Source organism: Passer domesticus, chromosome 2, assembly GCF_036417665.1.
Source record: "Passer domesticus isolate bPasDom1 chromosome 2, bPasDom1.hap1, whole genome shotgun sequence".
In the NCBI taxonomy this organism is placed as follows: Eukaryota; Metazoa; Chordata; class Aves; order Passeriformes; family Passeridae; genus Passer; species Passer domesticus.
The window spans coordinates 57,913,496-57,935,863 of NC_087475.1; the positions used below are offsets into that span (position 1 = coordinate 57,913,496).

The 22,368-nt window shown below is 36.5% G+C and overlaps 1 long non-coding RNA gene across 1 annotated transcript; it reads left to right on the forward strand.

Moving 5' to 3' along the window:
* Positions 1-4,697: 4,697 nt before the first annotated feature.
* Positions 4,698-7,729, forward strand: LOC135295445 (uncharacterized). Its single transcript, XR_010357547.1, has 2 exons — positions 4,698-4,853; positions 7,545-7,729. It is a non-coding gene; the product is annotated as an uncharacterized LOC135295445 (long non-coding RNA).
* The last annotated feature ends 14,639 nt before the right edge of the window (positions 7,730-22,368 follow it).

Genomic DNA, 22,368 nt, shown 5'->3' on the forward strand with positions numbered 1-22,368 from the left:
CCAATAGATGGATGGTTTATTTTAACTGATTACAGATTCTGTGTGCCTATCTGCCCTTTCTTCTGGATGATTTAAATCTGAGTGTACAGCAGCTCCCCTGTGATCTTTTGTAGGGAGTCACAAAGGCTTCTCCTATTCTTCTTGGAAATGCTGCAGAAACACTTCTTGCCGCTCAAAGGAATTTTCAAAAACAAACCTACAGGGTATAGAGATGCAGTCAGCTGAAAATAGGGGTAGAATAAACTAAATTCATGTTTGGACTTCCAGAACATTGCAGAAAATTTTAAAAATGTAGAATATCCCACTAAAAAGCTGTTTCAAAAACCTTTTAAATTAATACTTTCATTTAGAAAGAGAAGTCATATCAGAGACAATATATAGCTGCCTTCTTTGTCTGGATTTGACTGTGCATCTAGATTGGCAATTTTAGATCGAAACTGGCTTCAGTTTTTAAGAGAGTTTCAGTGTAATCTAAATTGCATTCTATAATGTGAGAAGGTTGTTTATGCTTGAAAGTGAGTCAGATTTCCATAGACGCTGTTCTTTGTGAGAAAGTTCTTCAAAAGAGTGAGTCAAAGTGTCAAAGTGTAATTTAGTAAATTGATAAAACAATAGATTAAATGTTACCATCTCTGGGTATTCAAAGATTAGAATGAGTTCAAAATAGTATTAATTTGAAGATGATCTTTCTTTTCTGTTTTTATTTTAAACTCAGAATCTATACAGCTACTGTTTTCCTTTACAAACCCAAACATAACAAACTTTTCAAGACATTTGAGATTCCTTTATAAACTATTGTCTGACAAAAAGGAGTTTAAGCTTCAAAAACAACATATACTATTATGAGAGCTAGAAAAAAATAATGGTTGGCAATCCTGAGACATTACAGAAGACTATATATTAAAGCATTTTTCACAGGTTTTGTTGGATCAAGAGAAGATGTCCTCATGCATTGTTAGCTATTCTCTCTGTGCAGCTCTTTACATGCAGCTCTTCATGATGCATTTAGATGTTCCTGTCACAGTTAATCTGTGTGCTGGTACCAAAGTGTGTTTCATATTTTAAATGCCATTGTCTTCTTTTCCTTCCTGTTTTCTTATACTTATTTCTTCCATACATCTTTAAAATAATCTGAGCTTATTCTTTTCTATAAAACATTAAAATAAAAGACCTTTTTCAAAAGTAGCAATGGTATCATGTTGATTTTAATGTGTACTACCTTGTAATATTTTTAAAATCCATGTCTATTTTCTGATTTAAAGTGACATTTTGTCCACATTGGTATAAAAGTTATTATTAAGGGAAAAAATTAGAAAATAGTCAGTTTTTTATGACTTCTCCATGTTACAGTTAAAAAATACTTCAGAATGCATAAAGAATACACATCTAGGAAAGTCTGAAAAAAATCTCAGTATTATCAGAGGACTGAGTCTTTCAAAGAATAGGAAAACATCATGCCTAAACCTAGGATGTAATGAGGTTTGTTAAGTATGTAGAGAAATAAAAAAAAAAAAGTATAAATGCAAACCCATATAAGCTTTGGAAATTTATATTCATAAATATAATTATCATATCATTGTTTGTAAAGTAGACTTATATATTCACATTAGATTAACTTTGAGAATAATTATTTTCAAAAAAAAGAGAAATCTGGACAAAACATATTAAATTCATGACCATTTGAGCATTGAGCATTTCCATTTGAAAACTATTATCATATTACATTTCTACAGTTTAGTTATACACAGTCTCCTCAAATTACTCAAGCACATTCTTGATATTTTTCAGGAAAAAAAATCAAAACCAAGCATTGCAGCTTGATTATAGCCTACAAAGTTTAAAGGCAGAAGACTTTCAAACATCTAATTAAAGTAGAAAACATCTAATAGAAAACCAGAAAACACTTAATACAAGAAAGAAATGCACAACATCACAGAAAAGACAGAAGAATAAAGTGCTTTTTACAGTAGATTTCATAAAGCTGACAATGTAACACAATTAGACACATCAGGGAGTCACAATGCATAATAGAACATTTTAGTAGTGACAGTAAAGTCCATACAAATTGTGTGGAGTATTGAAGCACAGCTTCACTTGAATGGAAGTGAAACAGATGACTGCTGGGATTAGGCATTTTAGAGTTTGTCTTGTAGACCATGGTTTGCTTTTGGGAAAATCTTACTGAAACTAAAGACATTAACACTCATTTTTCATTATTTTAAAAAACAATAGGAGCTCCTGAAGAAAAGACCGGGATGTGGTGATGCCCAAAAGAAAAGTGTGTCTGAAATTTCTCAAGATTTAAAACAGTATTTTTAGAAGGATTTGCTGAGCATTTGTTTTAGGAAAGAGTGCTCTTGTGATTTAACCCCAGCTGGCAATAAAACACCACACAGACACTTGCTGGCTTCCCCACCAGCAGGATCAAGGAGAGAACTGGAAAGGTAAAATCTAGACGACTTGTGGGTTGCTATACAGACAGTTTAGTAGGCAAAGGAAAAGTGACACAGGCAAAACAAAGCAAAGCAAGACAAAGAATTAGTTCACCACTTTCCATGGGCAGGCAGGTGTTCAGCCATCTCCAGGAGAGCAGAGTCCCATAACAAGTAAAAATTACTTGGGAAGTCAAATGCAATCACTCCAGACAGAAGTCCCCCTTTCTTCCTTCTTCCCCCTACTTTATATATTGAGCATGTCATACAGTCTGGAATATCACTTTGGTCACTTTGGGTCACCTGTCCTGACTGTGTCTCTTCCCATGCTCCTGTACACCCTTAACTTCCTTGCCATCATGGTAGTATAAAAAGCAGAAAAGGGCTTGGCTCTGTAAGCCCTGGTCAACAATAAAAAAACCGTGTCTCTATTATCAACCCTATGTTCAACACAAATCTGAAACACAGCCCCATCCCAGACACTGTGAAGAAAATTAACTTTACCCCAGCCAGTCAGGAATTAACATGAATGCAATTGTGAGCATAAGTTCAGACACTTCCAAAAGATCAAGTTGTGGTGTTTGGGACAAATGATGCTTGATAGAATTCTGGCTATAATAACTAGAAAATTAAAATTAAATTATTTAAAGGTTTCCTTTTTTTTGGTTCATCCTGTGATTAAAAACCAAGATTCTAAAATGATTTCTCAGAAATCAGCAAGGCCATGTGATTAATACTAATTTCCATTATCAGTTTTCTCTCTGAATGAGTATGCAATTTGCTGAATACTGTGCTAGTAGCATGATTTGAAACCGAGAATTCTGTTACTGCTTAAGTGACTTTATTCATAACCATCTTTTCCTGTTCTACACCCACTCACAGGTAAACAAATGTTCAGGATGCAAAGATAGCTTTAGTGCTTCACAGTTGAATGTTTTATGGCCATTGTTACTAAAATCAGAAATCTCACTGTTTCTTCCATGGGCTGAAATGAACTATGCTGCAGATACCACCAAAGAAAGCTACCCTAGAGCACATATATTAGACAGAGATGGTACATGATGCAACATATGCCCACTTCAACCATTTTGGGTACTGGTGGAAGGTGCTCCTAAGTCATAGAAAAAGTGGACATAAAATATTTAAAAATTTTAACTATGTACTTTCTAGATATGGCTTGATCTATAAGCCATAAACTTTTGGTTAATTTAAAAACTCAGTTCAAGTATGAATTTTCTTGATCTGTCTTTTCCTTGGTGCCTGATTGCAATTAAATATTATGCTCCCACCAGAATAGATCTACGGTTACTGCAGTAATGTATTCAGGTTTTTATGTCACATTCATCTTGAGCTTTTCCAATAAGAAATGTGATGATGAATTCAAATGTGGTCTATGCTTCCCCTCATCTTCTCCCAGAGGAAAAGAATCATATGTGTAGTGAAGTGGTTTTTGCTGATTTATTTATGCTTAATATGTGTACTCTGCTACTTGGGTTTATAGTAGAGAAGAAGTGTACTTTACCTTTCATCTGAAAGAGGTTGCATGGTGATATTATCTATGCATTTCTGTGTTATGTTAGAATTGTAATTGTGAATGGGAAATTGTCTGTGGAAAACCAAAAATCATGCAAGTTCATTTCCTCTTTTTTTTTTTTTAACAGAGGAATGTATAGTGTTGAATTATATACAAGTTCTTAAAAAATATATTTCTAGTTTAAAATAACTGAATGCCTGAGTGATTAAGTCATGTCCATGGAACAAGGGTTTTGAAAATCTTTCTTCTGAACTATATTAAGTACCGTACCACAGAAGGCAGTTCTTCCAGGAACAAACTAATGCAGTGCCAGAAAATCAGTTTTTATAGCACTGTCAAAATATTTCCAGCTATAACACAGTTTTACAAGCAGATGCTGGCATGAACATCAGAATATACCTGAACCTCAAGAGTTTTTATTATTATATATTTTTTTCTGCCTGTGAGAAGAGGAACATTTCACTAGATATGTAGCAGTTAACATTATTTTTAATAAGGCAAATCCTCCAGGATCTTGTCATAGAATGTTTCTGCTAATAAATGCAAGCTTTAAGTTGTGCTGCTTTTGAACCCTCTTGTAAGATGAAACTAGTGCAGAGACCCTGTTACAAGCCACAGTGATGGAAAGTGATCCAGATGTTTTAACACAGTGGTGTTTCTGAGGTTGCTTTTGTTGACTGGCAGGTTCCACAACATCACAATTGCTGCAGCACTCTCAGACACATGCTGGTAGCTCTTTCTAGCACTTTCTGGCACATTCCTGTCCATGTGACTGGCTGACAGGTGGTGCAAGCACTGTTGTGCTATAATTCCTTTTTGTAATGTAAGAAGACGAAGGCCCAGAATCTAGAAACATGTGAACCACTCTTCCATTGAAATCAATGTAGGTAGGTCTAAATGCTCTGAGCTTCTTACACTAAGCCATTTGGTCAACACAAAAAAGCCTTGTGGAAGCATGGCAAACTGCAACTGGAAAGACTATGCAAGGATAAGATTTTCAAGCCTTATTAATTCTGACCTAAAATAGATTATTTTTATGATTATAAAAATATATTTTTATATACATAATTTCTTTCTAAGATACTCTCAAACTTTTAAGCACAACATGTCACAGTCATTTTGGGAGCAGGCTTTAACCATTTAATAGGTGCAGATTCTTCCTCAGTACTTTTTCAACTGCATCCACAGGCACTTGCACATGCACTAGGGAATATTTATCTCCTCAAAGCAAAAGAATATTAGTTTCTTTTACCTGAGTCTTAAATTACTTCTTTTGGCTCGGTCATTGAAGAGTACTTTCTGATGAACAAATTTTAAGATGACAAATAGTGCTGATGGGAGAAATATGCTTATTTGCAAACTACTGATGTTATTAACATAGAGACTTTGCTAAAAACCTGATGCAAAATCCAAGGTGTTAGAAAACACTAGTGTAGTTATTGTAAAAGTAATAATCTTCAAAACCTACTTTTCACTCATCTGCAGAATGATGCGTTGAACATCACAACATGAATTCTAGCTGATGGTCTCTAAATTCTGGAACACTGTTCAAATATATGGATTAGAATTACACTCAGTTGTGGCACAATGATTGGAAACTCAGTCAAGCTGTTCTGCTGCAGCAACATGCTGAGGCTGTGATGTTTAAGTAACTGAAATACAGGGTAGAAAGAAGAAGTTATACAAAAGAAACATAAACAATGCCAAACTACTACTTTATGAGCTGCCCTTCTGGGAAACAGGCTTAGTGATAGTGATACTTCTTTCAGGGAAATGAGTGTGTGGAGGGTTAATGATAAAACTGGATGCAGCTGGGTGCTATTGCCAGTAACATCACACACCTCTGCATTATACAGTATTCTGACAGTGCTCTTTTCTATGGGTGGTTTTTTTGGTTTTTTTTTTTTTTTTTTTTTTTTTTTTTTTTAATTTGGCTATCGGCAAAAACCATGAAAGCAGCCAGAGCACACACAGAAAGGAGCCACACACCACAGGGAGTCCTCTACACAGTAAGTTGCCCAAATAATACGTTCTGAGCTTTTTTAAACCTCACTTTATTGAGGAATAAATGTCAGCTTTCTCAGCAACCTGAAGCTGACTGTAAGAGAACTTGTAGAACTACTGTCATTGAGTTATTTCTGTTTATATAACAGAGGAAAATAAATCTAAGTGTCAAATAAACAACAGACTCTTTCAGCACAACAGATTTAATTAAAACAATCTATTTTGTGATAACTATTAATAGCTGACCTTCAACTAGTTCTCAACAAAAAATAGAAAGGAAATTCTTTTACTTGATATAACTGTGCTCTTGAGAAATGTTCAAGTCCTTTATAAATGAACAATGCATGTTTATTTAACCTTTATAACTATGCTATTTTCTGTAATCATACCTATATATTCATGAATGTACATTTATGTGCCTGATGCTATTTAGAACTCCTCCTTGTCTCAGAAGCAACTCTGCAACAGTCTGCCAACACAGATTTTGTCCGAAAGATTTCTCTTGTAGCCATGCACAAACTCTCTGGACCAAAGCTTTACACTTCCATAATTATATTCTTATTATTACTTATTAAAAAATACAAGTAATTTGGCAAATTTTCTGATTGTATTTAACCCAAGTTGATTTATACATAGAAAAGCCCATGTCTCAGTGCAACAAACTGGAAAAAACAGTGTAATGTATAAAGAACAGTCCTTCATCTACCAAAATGCGACTACTAACTGTTTATGATTTGAAATCCAATCCATATTAGACATCTAAGAAAAAGGCAGAGACTGGGTTTCTAATGTACTTCTAAAAACTATAGAAATTAACCTAAAGGCTTGGAAGATACAGCTGCAGGCTTTTGCAAGCTTTTAAGGAATGTGTAGAGAATATATTTTTATGCATCTGGCCTTGCAATCATGATGTGCTTGTCATTTTAGATTGCTTTTGCAGGCTGAATTGTTTAGAAGATAAAAAAAACCAAAACAACAGAACAACCCCAAACCTTAACTACCACTTTGTTTTAGGTATATTTGTTCGTCTTTGCATCTCTTCTGCAATGTTTGATATATAGCAGTAATTTTCATGTAAAGTGATCTGCAGAATCACAGAATACTCTGAACTGGAAGGGATCCACCAGGATCATCAATTCTAACTCTTAAGTGAATGACCCATACACGGATCAAACCCACAACCTTGGCATTACAAGCATCAGTGTCTAACCAGATGAGATAATCACAGGATTTATTCAAATGTGAAAAAGAAATTATTTTCCTATCTTGAAAGATGTTTGGAATTGTAAAAGTCTGCTTACACAAATGCAAAAGTCAAGATCCCTAATAAATAGGATTGCTTCCTATTACAGTGAATTACTTCCAAGGAGGAAAAATACAATGGTATTAAAACAATGGTGCTTAAATACTCTTATATCAGCTGATATCTAGTCTTGTCCTTATGACACCATCCATGTAAGTTTGGGCAACTTAACCACAGATGCTCAAGGATTGGAATCTTGCAATGTTTCTCTGTGATTGAGTTTTGAAGGCTGAAGGACACTAATGCTTTGTATTCTGAATTTCATCACCAGCTAGTGCATGGCTGTGACTTCTGCACCTCAGTTTCCTGCCCTCAAAACAGGGGTAATATCACCATATTCCCCACTAAGATAGCTGTGGGGAATAGCACTTCCATGTTAATGAAGCACTGGGATACCCTCATCATGAACTTAGAGAAGTCACTAAGAGATTAATCATAGCTCCTATTCAGAAATAAGGTTTGAATTGTATGGAGTAAGTAAAGCCTTGGGTCACACACTGAATAATGAGGGTAAAGAAAATATTGATCATCCTATTGATCACTAAATGAGTATCATGCATTCATGGCCTATAGAGAGGCTGAGGTCCTGTGGAAAATATGTTGTGTAATGGTGTAATTAAAGATTATAACATAATGCATATGTATGAGGGATAAAATTAGCATTGCAATAGGAATCTCAAATCCAACATTTTTGAGCAATTGAGCACTCAACCTAATAAGTTGTTTTAATATATATTTGTGGGTATGTACAATATATTTATAGGCAGTATTTAATTGTGCATATAAATTATGAACCTCAGAAAAGGAAATTTTAAGAAAGAGTCTTTTAAAATTGTATTTTCTTTGTTGTACGTGTAGCCATAAATAAGTCCTTTCCAACAGAACAACACAATGGGGTTGAAATCAATGGAAGTAAGTACAGGGTGATGAGACAGGTTCCCTAGGATTATTTTGGCAACAGGTAGTCTGATGTATCAATATTGAAAAGAACCATGTATTGCCACCAAATAATTTTTTCTCACCTTAAAAGTATAGATTTGGTCAAAAAGAAAGTGTACATGTAAATGATGTGCAAATTCTGCAGCCTACACATCAGAATTTTACTCCATCTATCTCATGTGCCCACATAGATTGACACTGCAAGAGTCCTTTAGGGACAAAGGCTATTGCAATAAACATGATGAAGACAATTTTAATGAGATCTACTCAAGATACTATTTTTGACTTCCATGCCATTGATAAATATGCAGGACTTGAATTGACAGTTTTAATACTGCACAAAAATTCATAATTTCATACAAACAGATACAGTCCCTTAGCTACTAACTATTTTGTTGTATCACTATGGAGGGAGGAGGAAAAGAGGGAAAGAACACATGCTAATTATTGGCAGCTGTTGCTGCTCTTTTACTAATTGAGTAAAATCACAGTAACACAAAAGTGAGCAGAGAAGTTAAAATGACAGCTTTAGAAGTCGTGCTTACCTTTAGTTATGCAAAACCTGGATGGATTTTCTTTGTACTTTTAAATTTTGTTTCTATGAAAAAAAAGAAAAATTAAATGTTGATCTGGATTTTTAAAACACCCTTTTCCCTCATCTCCTTGACATATTTATGTATGTTCTGCTGCATATTCATTTGTTTCTATAACAATTTCTTTATACATTATATAGTATATTTTTATGTTTGCTGGATGTAAATGTTTAAAGTTGCAATTGCATCAAATTACCTTGGCAGAGCATGTGGTTGCTACATGCTATCATGGAATGCCACATTTCTCCCACAGAGATAATTGTGTTCCAGTAGTGGGTGGATTATTCTTGCTCCTATGCATAAAATATAAAGCACATTGGGATCATCTGTGGGAGACAGAAGTTGCTGCTAGTGTCACTGACTTTTAATCCAAGGCAGACAAAACTCTTCATGTGCTTTTGTCGCAACCATTTGACCAGTGTTATTTTCAAAGATGGCACCAGTTCTTGGGTGGCGCTCTATGCTTTTCAAATCATCCAGTGTTAAGGAAACTTCCTAGTCTGACCATTCATGAGACTCCCTGGTAGTCACATCCCAAGGCCAGAGACTGCCACTGCTAGGTCAAAGCCCCTTCACAGTGGGTGGCTCCCATGACTGACGTGTCCCCCTTGGCTCCCCACACATCCATCCACAGTCAGACTAGGTTTCCTCACTGGTTCACCCCTGGGTTTCCCACAGCTGAGTCTCAGATGCCTCATTCCATAAAGCCATTTATTCACAGCACTGTAACACAGGAACAGCCCAAGCTGGTGCCCCCAAGGAGGACCTCAACCAAGGAACCCCTGGGCTTTTATAGCCTCAGAATCCATCTGCAGGCAGGTCTGCTTCTTCCTCTCCATGTCCATCCATCTCATTGGCAGTCAAGGGTCTTCAACTTTATTATGCAAAATGCTGGCAATTCCTGGCTCCTGTCTCTCAGTATCCATTCTCCTGACTGATGTCACCCACCCTTGTCCTGTTTTTTGTACCAAAGTTTGACAGTTCACAACCTCTTACCTTGGGCTCCTGCCCAGAGCTCAATCTGCATCTTGCCAGCAGAGCTACCTGGACCACATATATTCCTCAATATCAGTTGCACAGGCCCAGATATAAAATGTATTTTTCTGGATAGAACAAAAATATTTAAAAGTTTGTGTTAAAAAAATATCCATAAACAGGTAGAAATCCCCTTTCCAGATGATTATACAAAGTATGTGAACACTGTAAAAATCTCAATATTGTAGATAATCATTATCCAAGTTCAAAATCCTAAAGTAATGCAGTAACTCTATACGAACTTACTGCATATGATCATATTGTTTATAAATATGTTTCAAAGCACAAGATTTGACTAAGGATTTATTTTCTCATTGGTAAGTTCTATTAGGTCCCAACTGAGTTAGGAAAGTCCTTGGTCAATTAGCAAATTTTTAAGCATACACTTAAGTCACATTGACTTGAATAGAATATAAGTATGTGCTCATAATCAAACATTTATGGACACGTTTCCTTAAATGAATGCAATCACTGGTTTGTGGGTCTTCAATACTAAGAATCAGATTCTACTCAATAAACTCATCATGAAGCTTTAATGTAGGCAGAAAGTCAATAAAAATTGGTTACTCCTATATTGGTCTCTAAGCTAAGAATATGCAAAAATCTGTTTGTTTGCTGTATGGAAAACTCAATCTTTTCCACTTATGTTGGTCTATTATATTAAATCAAAGTGGGTGTACCTTGCCAATAGATATTGAAATGGATGACAAAGCTCAAAGCAAATAGAAACTGAAATAGAGGTTAAATAACTAGGGAGACCCTCCATTTTAGCTCTGCTACATGGTGCAGAATGAATGTAAAGTCTGTGGATGTTAAACAAGACAAATAGTATCTTTGTAAAGAACTGTAACATTGCCCTCATTTTATTGACAATTAACCAATGTACCAATATGCCATGGATAACCTTGGACTTCATTAGCTGGTATGAAAAGAAAGCTTCCTGCTGCAAATGTCTTTTCTGCTGTCCTTACCTATTCTGCTAAGTATTGAACTGGCACCAAATTGCAAGTAGTGTCACTGACAAATACTGCATTTAGAAGGGCTGATTTAACAAAGTAGAAGAGCAGCAGGCTGGTTATGTCAGTGACAGAAGCACTAAGAGGATTTCAAAGCATTGTTAGACTTTCTAAATCTTTCCCTTATCATCTTTCCAATTTCTAATTTGCTCACTCATTCAATGCAATCTCTTTTCAGAAGTAATTCTGTTTCCCTTTCTGGAAGTCAAGTAGTAAACTGGAGTTATTCCCTGCTGCACTACCTTGGTTCCTTATTTTTTTGGCACATATACATTAATGACTTATTCAAGCAATTCCAGCACTTGACTTTCTGTATCCTGCGCAGAGTGAAAAGCTGCAATAGGCTGTAGAAGTACATAATTGGCCTTTAGATGGTGTCAGTCCTCCTGCTAGATATGACCATGCCAAATATGAAGATGAAAGTGGAAGAGAGGAAAACTAATCTGCAGAAAACATCCCAAATTCAATTAGAAATGCTTGGTATGATTGAAATTAGCATTGAACCAAATAAATTCAAAGCTTTGGAAGATTGAAGGTATGAATGCCAGATGCAAAATGATAATGTGTGCAAAGGTTGATTCATCACAGGAAGTAGCAGCCAAGATATTGGTGAGATAACCAAGAAACCAAAGAGGTGGTTTAACGTACTGAAATATGAAAAGCACTTGGGAAGGTGGTTGCAGAAGATAGCAGCAAATACATAATTGGTGGAATACAGGAGGGTCTGGAGAGAAACAGCTGCTGGAGTAAGATTGGAAATGGGTGAAAGAGCAACAGCAGATGTATCCCTCACTGATAAGTTTGAATATCCCATTCCATTTCATTGGGAACATAGAACAGCAGGGACGTCTGCTTACATAATACACTACGTTAAGTTGAAAAAGAATCTGCTAAGAATCCCAAACAAAACAGTGATTGGCTTTGCATGTGAGAAGTCTGTAGAAATGACAATTGAGAAAACAACTTATGTGAATACACAATTGCACAGCAGCAGCAGTTTTTGGCAAAAGATTGTTGAAGACCCAGTTTATCGTATAAACCTGATTAAATTACCTTCTTGAAAGTCAATGCATTATTCTGGTATAAGAGCCTTTGAATAATCCATGTAATATATACAAACTTTATAGCAGAATTCAGTCTGGGAAGGGTGTCAAACACATTTTGGAGGTCAAAAATGAGAATTTGAGAAGAGATGTTCCTTGAATTTTGTGTGATTGATTTTAGACAGGTGAAAAGCATTGAACTTAGAAAGGAGAAATGAGATACATACATTTGAAAAAGGTATTAGCTGGTGCAGTTGGATGAAAAAGATAAAAGGCTTAACATAGATCTCAAAAGGAATAGAAGCCACAAGTGTGATCCTATTGCAAAACAGGAAAATCTCATTCTTGAATGAATTAAGATGACTGTTGTATGTAAGACATAGGAAGATTTTTTTTTTAAATCTCTTCCTGGCTTCAGGGGATCCTTGACCAGAAGAGAGTCCATAGTTTAGAGAAGATTGTGATAAGTTGCAGTAGTAAGACTAATAAAGCATCTCGAAAAAGAGAATGTGAAAAAAAGAAAGGTTTTAATAAATGCATTCATACAGTCTATCAGATGAAAAATTACAATTTTTATTTTGCCTGTGTACAGGTGGGACTAGGTGAAGCCTTCAGCTCTCTGATTTCTAAGATCCTGTTCTTAAATGACTGAGAAACTCACCAAATACAACAAAAATTTTCTAGTCAACCAAAAACCAGAGAGGCTATTAATCAGGTTGTTTTATGGAGAACTCCAGTGACTAATGAATTCTTGGTAAAGATGAATGAAAATAACCTGCCAATATGAATGACATTAATTGATTATAAGAAAGTTACTGACTAGCATCAAAGAAAGAAAAATGCTGTTCTGAAAGCGACCCAAGCATAACAAAACAGTTATCTGTCTGCAGTTTCTGAGAAACAAGTGGGCTGGACTGTGGCTGATACAGATGGGAAAGAAGAAAAAGAGGCCAGAGCAGTGCTTTTTGTCTGCAGTCTACTAGTGGTACATTTATAAAAAGTACCAAAAGGGTCCAGCACAGTCTGAGGAGACAGTGTGTGAACTTGGATGAGTCAAAATATCACTCTTATCCCATGTGTGCCACAAAGACAAGGTACAACATCCCACATACGGGGTAATGAAAGTCCAGGTTCAAACAGAGTGAAAAGGGAGTTTGGGAGGGAATTTGGTTGGGGAGAGGGAAGCGAGAATGCTGATGTTCTGCAAAAACACATTTAGTTCTGACTTAAAAAAACAAAAACAACCCCCTAAAACACTGAATGGTTATTGCAAATAAAGTTAAAAGAATATGTACTCCCTTAACTTAGGCTTTAACTTTGGCCATATTCCTTTGAAAAGGTGGAGAGTGAAGAGCTATCAAGATGTCTTCATTCCCAAATAGAATTTCTTTTCTTGTTGGAAAAACTTTATATTTCTTGAGGACAAGAAACAAGAAAAAGATTAGGCACTTTTTTTTTTTTTTTAGTGCAGACACCATTTCCTCATGGGTTTTTATAACCCCGAACACTCGGACACATATTCTATCTTGGTCTGTGGATGCTTCTACTTTATAAATAAATACATTTACAGCTGCATTAAGCAGGAGAAAAAGTAAGATAAAACTAAAAAGACAACAATTTTTTAATAGAAGATAAAAACAAAAAATACATGGAAACTGGCGAACTTCAAAATCACAATTAAAAAGTCAACAAACTACCCCCACCTGCTGCATTACTCTGTATTAGCATTTCTACTTCCCTATTAGAGTACATTAAGAACAACATTGCAACAGAATAGGGAATACTTACATGGAAAATGCAATAAAATGTGGTCAACCAAACTGTATGGTGGGTTCATTGTGATTGCAGCAGTCAGGAATGAAACCTAAGAAATGGGAAGAATATTACTATTGTGTCAATAAATGTAATTAAGACTGAGATGATAATTTTATTCAGAATCTGTATTTCCAGCTTGCTAATGTCTCTCTCAGAAATTTACCTTTCCAAATGATGCATCTCATATTAGTTCTCTTCTAGTTCTATTCTGTAATACATTTCCATTAGAGGCAAGAAGAAGAAAAAAGAAACTATATTGTAAACAACATCAATTCCTAGTACTAAGAATGAATTAATTGTAGGAAAAATATGTTATGAATGCTTTGTCCTGGTTATTCTGAACTCGAATTTTCACAAAATCTTTAAATTACCTGTGTGGAAGGAAAACATCTGCTTGCTTGTTTGATTTTGTTATAGGTATATTTATACTTTGTTATTCTTTGTTAGGCTCATAAATTTGTGTATAAAACATTGCCTTTGATGTATGGTGTACCATCTTTCTCTGAAATATGTGAGTGGCAGAAAAATCCTGTGGAGGCAAGATGGAGAGGAACATGTGCTGCCCAGGAACAACTGTGGGTCCTGTGGACCAGCAGTTCTGAGCCTTGGCTGTCGCAGCCAGGGACAGTGGAGTGCAGCCCCTTCCCACTGTTGATCCTGAGGTCAGGCTCCTGGGCACACAGTAGCATCCTGTGCTCCCATCCTGGGAGCTGCATTTCAGCCCAGCTTCAGCCCTGCCACCTCACAACCCTGCCTTCAATTGTCCTGCTGGTCCAGACCTTGTCCCCATGGTTCTCTCCAGCCATCCAAGGGCTGTGTCTGGCCCTTCTTCCCTTCACTGGCCCTGATCCTGTCCCCGAGCCAAGAACATCCTGACCTGTTGCTGAGCAGAAGGGACTGCTCAGAGTGGCCTAGGGCCTCAGGTTCTACCAAACAGCAGTTTAATGTCAAGAGTACGGTTGAGGCTGGAGGAGCTGTGACTGCTTCAGAGGATTATTTACAGGAGTCCACCTTCAACACACCTCAACTTCCCATCAGGCAGGACTTGGGCCCATGTCTGTCATCCCAGTTATCCCTGCTGGTGCAAATTCCATCCTGGACACTTGGCTGTGCGGAAGCTTCTATGACCACTGATGTCAGCTGTACCAGCTGTGGTCCTGCAGCAGGCATGGGACCAGGCGGAGATCTTCACACAGGAATATGTCCTGGTGCTGTACACAACATCTTGCAAGAAGTTGAACCTGTGTGATCACAGTAATGGAATAGTTGGGAGACCAGACACATGGAAAGATCTTGGCAAAAGCCTCAAGGATGCCTTGGGTAGCTCAGAAGATTTAAAGGGCAATACATTCATTTCCCTTAATTCAGCGTTAATTTCTCCATCAACAACAAATATTGCAGCCACTGAGGAGGAGGTGTCAGAGAAGACAAATGGGCACCAAAAGTGTGCAGAACTGTGGTGAAATATACACAACCATAAGGAATTGTTGTGTAGGGTCTAGCTGTCTTCAAAGGCTGATTTGTATTTCAGTGGCTTGGAGAAAAACTGAGTATGATAAATGTAAATGCATAACTTAAACCTAGTTAATTTCTTAATTCATTGCAATACTTCTTTACTATAAGCAGCTTGGAAAATTATTGATTAAACAAACAAACAAATCCTTGGTTGATTTTTGGCTGGCAACTACTCTAGCCCTAAATCAAATGTTGAATCTGAGGCAGCAGTGTGCTTACCAGCCTCAGGTCATGTCCTTAATGCTCAATGAAAGGGAAACCTGTTTCTCATTCAGTGATTGCTCAGCTATAATAAACTGCTAACATTTTTTAATTTGATACTTTACATACTAATTATACTCTGGTATCACATAACAGTACAGAAGGTTTGACTTTTTCCCCAGGAGCCGTTTTCTCCTGAAGCCTGAACATTTCATTGCTGCACTGTAATTTAAAGAGTTATAAACACTTGGTGGAATAAATTAGAATATTTATGAAAATAGCCAAAACCAAAGTTAAAAAAGACACACCCAGACTCAGCACATGTGCTTTTCAGTGGTTTCAAATCATACACAGGGGTGCAAGTTTTGGACAGAGTAAAACTCTTCCAGTCTTTATCTCCACAGGAGGGGAAAAAAATTGACAGCATAAGTATCTTAAAAGTTGATTTATTATGGTACTTTCCCCCCACATATTTTTATATATACCAAAGAAATATCCAAAACAAAACAGAAAACCAAGCCACACAAGCATGTTGAAATTATTTACCCAGTTAGAGCAAATAGTCATCAAAGTTCCTTACATAACAAAATGACTAATCTAATATTAAATAAAACAGACTTTAAGACATCAAAGCTTAAGCTTTCAGCTTTCCTTCAGACTGTATTTCTACATCAGTCAGAGGGGATAGGAAGGGTATGAAAATTGTATAAAATCACCCAATACAAAGGGAAAATAATAAAGAACTCAGGTTAATAATTAGAAAGAACATTAACTTAATTAAACAAAGCAACAAGACATAAGAGGTTAAACTTTACCCAGCCAGGAATGCACATTGTGAAGCACAATATTGTACACCAAAGCATATTCGGTCACCTGAGGTACCTATTAATAGATCAGTTAAACATGGGCTGGTATTTTTAACAATTCCTGAGTCACAAAAGTCTTTAGGATTTGTTGACAATTTGTACATACTCATTCATGGTGACAAGCAGTTTTTAGTGGGAATATAGTGGTGATACCAAAAATGATTTTGTTTCCCCATTGTAATCTCCTTATTTCAGCCTCTGCAGCAGCTCCTTAAGGGCTTTGACATCAGTTGAAGGTGCACTACTTTGTGGGTTGGTTTTGCACACTGATGTTTCTTCACATCTGTGTCCTTTTTGCTATGATGTTCAAAATCCGAGCCTAAACTCTGCTGTCATTCAATTTACAAACATTTTGTTCAATTTCCTCCATGAGAAGTGAGCTAACTGATTTTCCAATTTTCCAGGCAGGAAAGCACAGACAAGATGATGTCTTTTTTTTTTTTTTTTTTTTTTTTTTTTTTTTTTTTTTTGTGGTAGGAAAAGAGAATTCAAATTTGTGTTCCCTTCCAACACAGCATGGAAACTAGCCCCTGTATTTTTCTGTTAAAAACCAATCACTGAACTTGAGCACTGCTATCACAGGCAGAGTGCTTGTGCCTTTTTAGATAGAAATGTTGAGTATTTTTAAAAATTAGCTGAAAAAAAGTGTGGCTCTAAAAAGACAAACCGAACTACTATTCTCTAGTTTTCTATAAAACTACAGAAGAGTAGATGCTGTCTCATGGCTTCAAAAATAAGTGAGCATTCTGGAAGTATGTCTCTTCTTCTTTACAGAATGTTATAGCATAAGCCACAGGCTAGTCATAGACTGACAGTGTCTCTCAAGATTAGGAAAGGGCAGAAAGGAAATATAGAATGAGGGGGGGAAGGAGACCAAGGGAGATAAGTGACAGAAAAAAAGAGGACTGAACAGATGCTTATATAAATATGGGGCTGTGGAAGGAAACAGAGGATTGTGGAGACTGTGAGAATATGAAAGCCAAAGGAAGGTATGAAGCCAAAACACCAGAACAGAGAAAAGGAAACAAAAGGGATGGAGGAATTTTTTTTTTCTAAAGGCAGCTTTTTGATGCATAGCTGTGGTTGAAATTCCTGTGAAGAGAAATAAATGACACAAGTAGATTAGAATTTTGTTATGAGATCAAATTAATAATCTCGCTTTATTCCAGAACCATCTCCAGCACTGAATATATTTTTTTTGACACAACAATCCAAGAATACTGTAGCAGCCAACTCTTGTATAAGCTCTCCCATCCAAGTCCCATCTATTTCCCAAAAGTTAGGGATTGTTTCAAGGTAAAAACTTGTCTTGCTTTATCCCACACATGTGTTCCAGATGTTCATGGTGTTCTTATAAACCTCTAATACTTCAAAATTTTTAAGTTCTTTGCATCAAATAATTTGCACCAACTTTTAGCATGCTCTACTGGTCTCTGTACTGATTCCTCTCCTGGAAAGCTCTGTATATCTCGGCTGGGAAAAGATAAGGATTTCTGAAAATGACATTTGCAATGTTCTGATATTTCAGTTAGTGCCTGAAGTTAGCTGTGGTAATTTTGGTAATAAATTACCGTGTTTGATATGTGTGCATTTAAATTACCATTTAACTCAGGTGAGGAAGACCTTCACAGCAAATTTCCCAACTGTAACCACTTTGGTTTGCAATGTGGAGTTGTTTGAGAGTACATAAACTGGATTACTTTGGGATAGAATTAATCAAAATAATTCTAACTTCTATGTGGAAGCCAGAAAAAGGTAGAAGACTGGAGACAATCTGAAGTAAACCTCCAACTAACTGTGCATGTCATGGACATCAGTTTTCAGCAACAGATGTTTCACTCAATAGATATGCTCCTATTGCCTAAAAGAAACTGTCAATGCAAAAAATAACCATAACCATCTTTAATCTGTTTTACACTAATCAAGTTTTTCACAGAAATGCCTTTCTGATTTTTTGGTGTGCACTCCCTCAGTATATGTCTTATTCTTTATACATCGAAAGAAACAAATCAGTAAGTTGAGGTGAAGGAAGTTAGGCACAAGTGAGTGCTATCTAAATTTGTGGGGAGTTAAAATTTGTGGTGGAAGATAGGTGATGAAATTCAGTAACTGATTGAAAGAGGGAGCATGGGTAGGTAGAGATGTGGAAAGATTGAATCTCCCTTGAGAAGATGAAAGGACAGTTCAGTAATTGGGAACAGTAAGGACCCATTTGGAGAGCAGAGAGGAAAAGAGAAGTAGTTAAGATAGCACAGTTGTTTTCAGATGTTCAGTTCAGCTCAAATGCACTGAGGTAGTGATCTGAAAACAAAAGAGAATGGGGTGGGAAAATGTTGGGTTTTTTTGTTTTATTGAAACACACACCCTTTTTTATAATCATGCACATTTGTGATTGCTAATTATTTTATAAAGAGTGTTTACAAAACAATCATATCCATCTCTCTGGTTATACACTAAAAATAACTAATGTTTTGACAAAGAACCTGGACTTTTCCTACTCATATCAGGTATACCCAGACCTATTGTGCATGCATGGCATAGTACTAGGATTATACACTGTAGTATTATTTAAATATGCAAAGTCCCATTGACATAATAGTCAGGGGAGAGTATGGCTTAATGTATCTGTAATCCACATATTAAAGCTCTCTAAGTATGATTTGACATGACAGTCCATAATGCCTCTAAGCTTTAACTTTCTATTGTGCTTGTGACTTATACTCCACAAATTACAGTATGGGACTGTGATGTGAAACTCCATTTCTGATCCATATTTTCTGTTACATTATTTATTTATTTACTTATTTATTTGCATACCTCTACATACATATATATGTCTATACCTTCTAGATATCCATCCCGACAGGATGGGAATTCAGAGATGATTTGCAGTCTTTAGTTCCCCCTGCTGTGCCTATGTGTTGAAGTTAAGTAACCTTGAAAGGCTTCAGAATTTGTCTGTGCCATCAGCAGGGGAGTAAAAAGGGAGGTGTATATGGTAGCACTAATACTTAAACTACAAGCTGCCAACTCCTCTGATATATCACAAATACTCAGGGAGCAACTGCATTCTCATCAAGCACTCACTAAATATGGCAAGTTCCAACTTCCTAGCCCACCATTGCAGGAAGGATCCTGAAGGGTTTGAAAGCTTAAGCTTTCCCTAAGATCATGGATATCAGTGCCATGGAGTTAATGGAGCTGGTCCTGGTGGCAGTTGTGTTCTCCCTTGTCACCTTGCTTTTATGAAAAGGTGAGATGGCAGCTGCTAGGGAGGGGCAGCTGCACGTTTCTTCTAAGGACTGAAGAGCAGCTGAAATGGTAGTGACCACAACATGACAGACCTGCTGCCAGCAGCATCTATTATAAACTTATGTGACTGCCCTGGTAATTAGGTTTGAGATAAAAATGCACAATTGAGACTGTCTGTGGGTGCTGGAACCTGTCTGCTTGCACAGTGGAGCAAGCTACTTAATGGTGTGTGCTTTGGATGTTTAACTAGGCATGTGATGATTTTTCATCAGTGTTAACAACAAAGCTGTATCTGTCAGAATCAGCAGGCAGCTCTAAAACCAGCCCCAGCTAGGTGATATTTGTGTGCCCAAGGAACAGCTCTTTGAGATTTCTTGATGGGGAAAGGGGTGAATCATGGTAGGAATCATATTTGAAAGAAGAGGAACCCTAAGTAACAAAATCCCTTTTGAATCATATTGAAAATTATTTCATAATCAGAGTTTGTCATATAATATATATATTGATATCTATCTATCTATATATATATACACACATACACACACAGACACACATATAAACACTCATACAGAGAGAGCTTTTAAAATAAATTGAGTTTAGAGATCTCAAAATTTTATGACAATGCCGCCCTAGTCACTACTTCAGGGAAGGAAGAGAGAAGACTCAGGCAAATGTTATTTTAATAACCTTAACAGCCATGAATTTACATCTCTAAGCCCTTCTCTGTTCACATAGACATCCTATCATTAGCTCCACCTAAGGCTCCAAATTTAATATTCTTTGTCTTTTTCTTAAAGAATTGGAGTGCCTGTCTATATGATTAAACCACTATAAAGAAAAGGTCTGTCAGTGATCTTCCTATACAGCAGATCATGTTGAGAAATATGATAGTTCTCATTATGCAGCATTCTCTTCACTGGCCCTGATCGGGTTCCACAAATAGGAAATGTTCAAATTGCCAATACTCATTTGCATAGCTTGCCTGTGTGCCTGCTGCTTTTCCACTGGGACTTGTCCCAGGCTGCTTCAAAACCTTTCAGTGAACACTTATATTTGTCTGTTTTTTCCACTCTTGTACTCATGAACTGACTGATGGTTTTTTATGGTATCTTTTAAACATTTATCTCCCTGTTTACTGCCACCAAAGCAACATGTTTCCTGAGTCTTGTCTATAGAAAAATGCACACCAGAGACTCTTCCTTTCAACAACTTCTAATTAGGCAGCTGAGGCTGAGGTCTGAGCAAAGCAATTTTAAGGGTAACTTCCTTGAGCTGGCTCCAGTGCTTCCTGCTTACCAGAGCTCACTGCCTAAGAAGCTTATCAGCTAACTTCCTGCTGGTGAGACACTTGCCAATCATCTGACATTGCTCCTTCACTGTATCAATGAGCTGGACTGCTGTTTTGAGAATAATGAGAAGTGGAAGGAGGAACTGACCTTGTACAAAGGAGTGTTATGGCTTGCATGCAGAACACAGCCACTGTTGCAAGCAATGATTCCCTTTCTAGGGCACACACGGTATTAGGTGGAAATATTGCTGTTTCTGCCAGGAATCCATGCAAATCTGGCCTTTGCACAAACTGTCTCTTTTGGCTCCTGATATTTGTTGCCTTGAAATTTTAAGGGATTTTTCACTTTTCTCATAATGAAGGGATGGTTCCCTTCTGTTGTTTTCCTTCCCTTAACTTTACTGCCTAACAATGTTATTCTAAAAGCAAACAAGTTTTCTGTTATGTTGTTCTTAATTCTGCTTTATCACAAAATGGCTGTTCAATCAGCACAAGCGGCCTTTAACTCAGAGAGGTCTGCAGCATGTAGCATTAAAGTTGTTTCAGAGAACTTTGGATTAGACACTGGCCCATTTGTCTCGTAGGTGAAATAACAGTGTCCCTCTCTTATTGCAACTTGAATAACAAGAGGTTTTTTTTTTCTTTCTATTCTATTTAAACAAAAACTCTACACATAGAAAGCATAGGTTTTTTATTTTTGCTGTTTCATTCCAAAGTTTTCCCTCCTTACTAAATAGTTACATCATTGCTCCCACTAAACCTAGTATATTTCTTCCATTAGTCAGTAAAGAAACTGGGGGGTGAAACCACAAAAAGGTTCATTTGAAGTTATATTTGATATAGAATAAAAATGTTCATCTCTCCAGACTGAGATTTTATGGTATATAAATGTGGGGGAAAAAAACCCCAAAACAAAACAAACAGATAAGAAATTATAGCTTCATTGCATTCTTTCATTACAGAGCTGTTCTTGAAAGAGTGCCTATACACAATCTGTGAAGAATTCTGTAGGTTTTGTACATAATTTTTAACCTTTTATTTTTATAGTGTATATTAGAAACTACAGAATTTGTTGAAGAATTAACCAGTATCAAATATCTTGATGTTCCAAAATAAGGAAACATCTCTACTAAATTTAAATAGCTATTGTAAACAAATAGAGGATGTTTACCACTTGGTCAGTTCCTCTATACATTTTGTATGACTATATATCTAAACAAGCTACGTTCTTACTATAAGCATTAACTGACTTTATGGAGCACTGTGCTCTCATGTTTACTCCAATAGATGAATGATTTCTGTGATAAGTACATTCTAAATACTCAGGCACTTAGAGAAAGATGTGGATAAGACATAACTTTATCCTTTGTGTAAAACTTTGAGACAGGGAAGGAATTTCTTCTTCTGATTTTTCTTTATCCTGTATGTTAGGCCATGACACAACACATTTCTGACCGCGTTGCCTTATGCTTTATTGGCTGCTTGCCCATTCCTTGGGGCAATTTCACAACATGTCTTGAGCTCTATTTGAT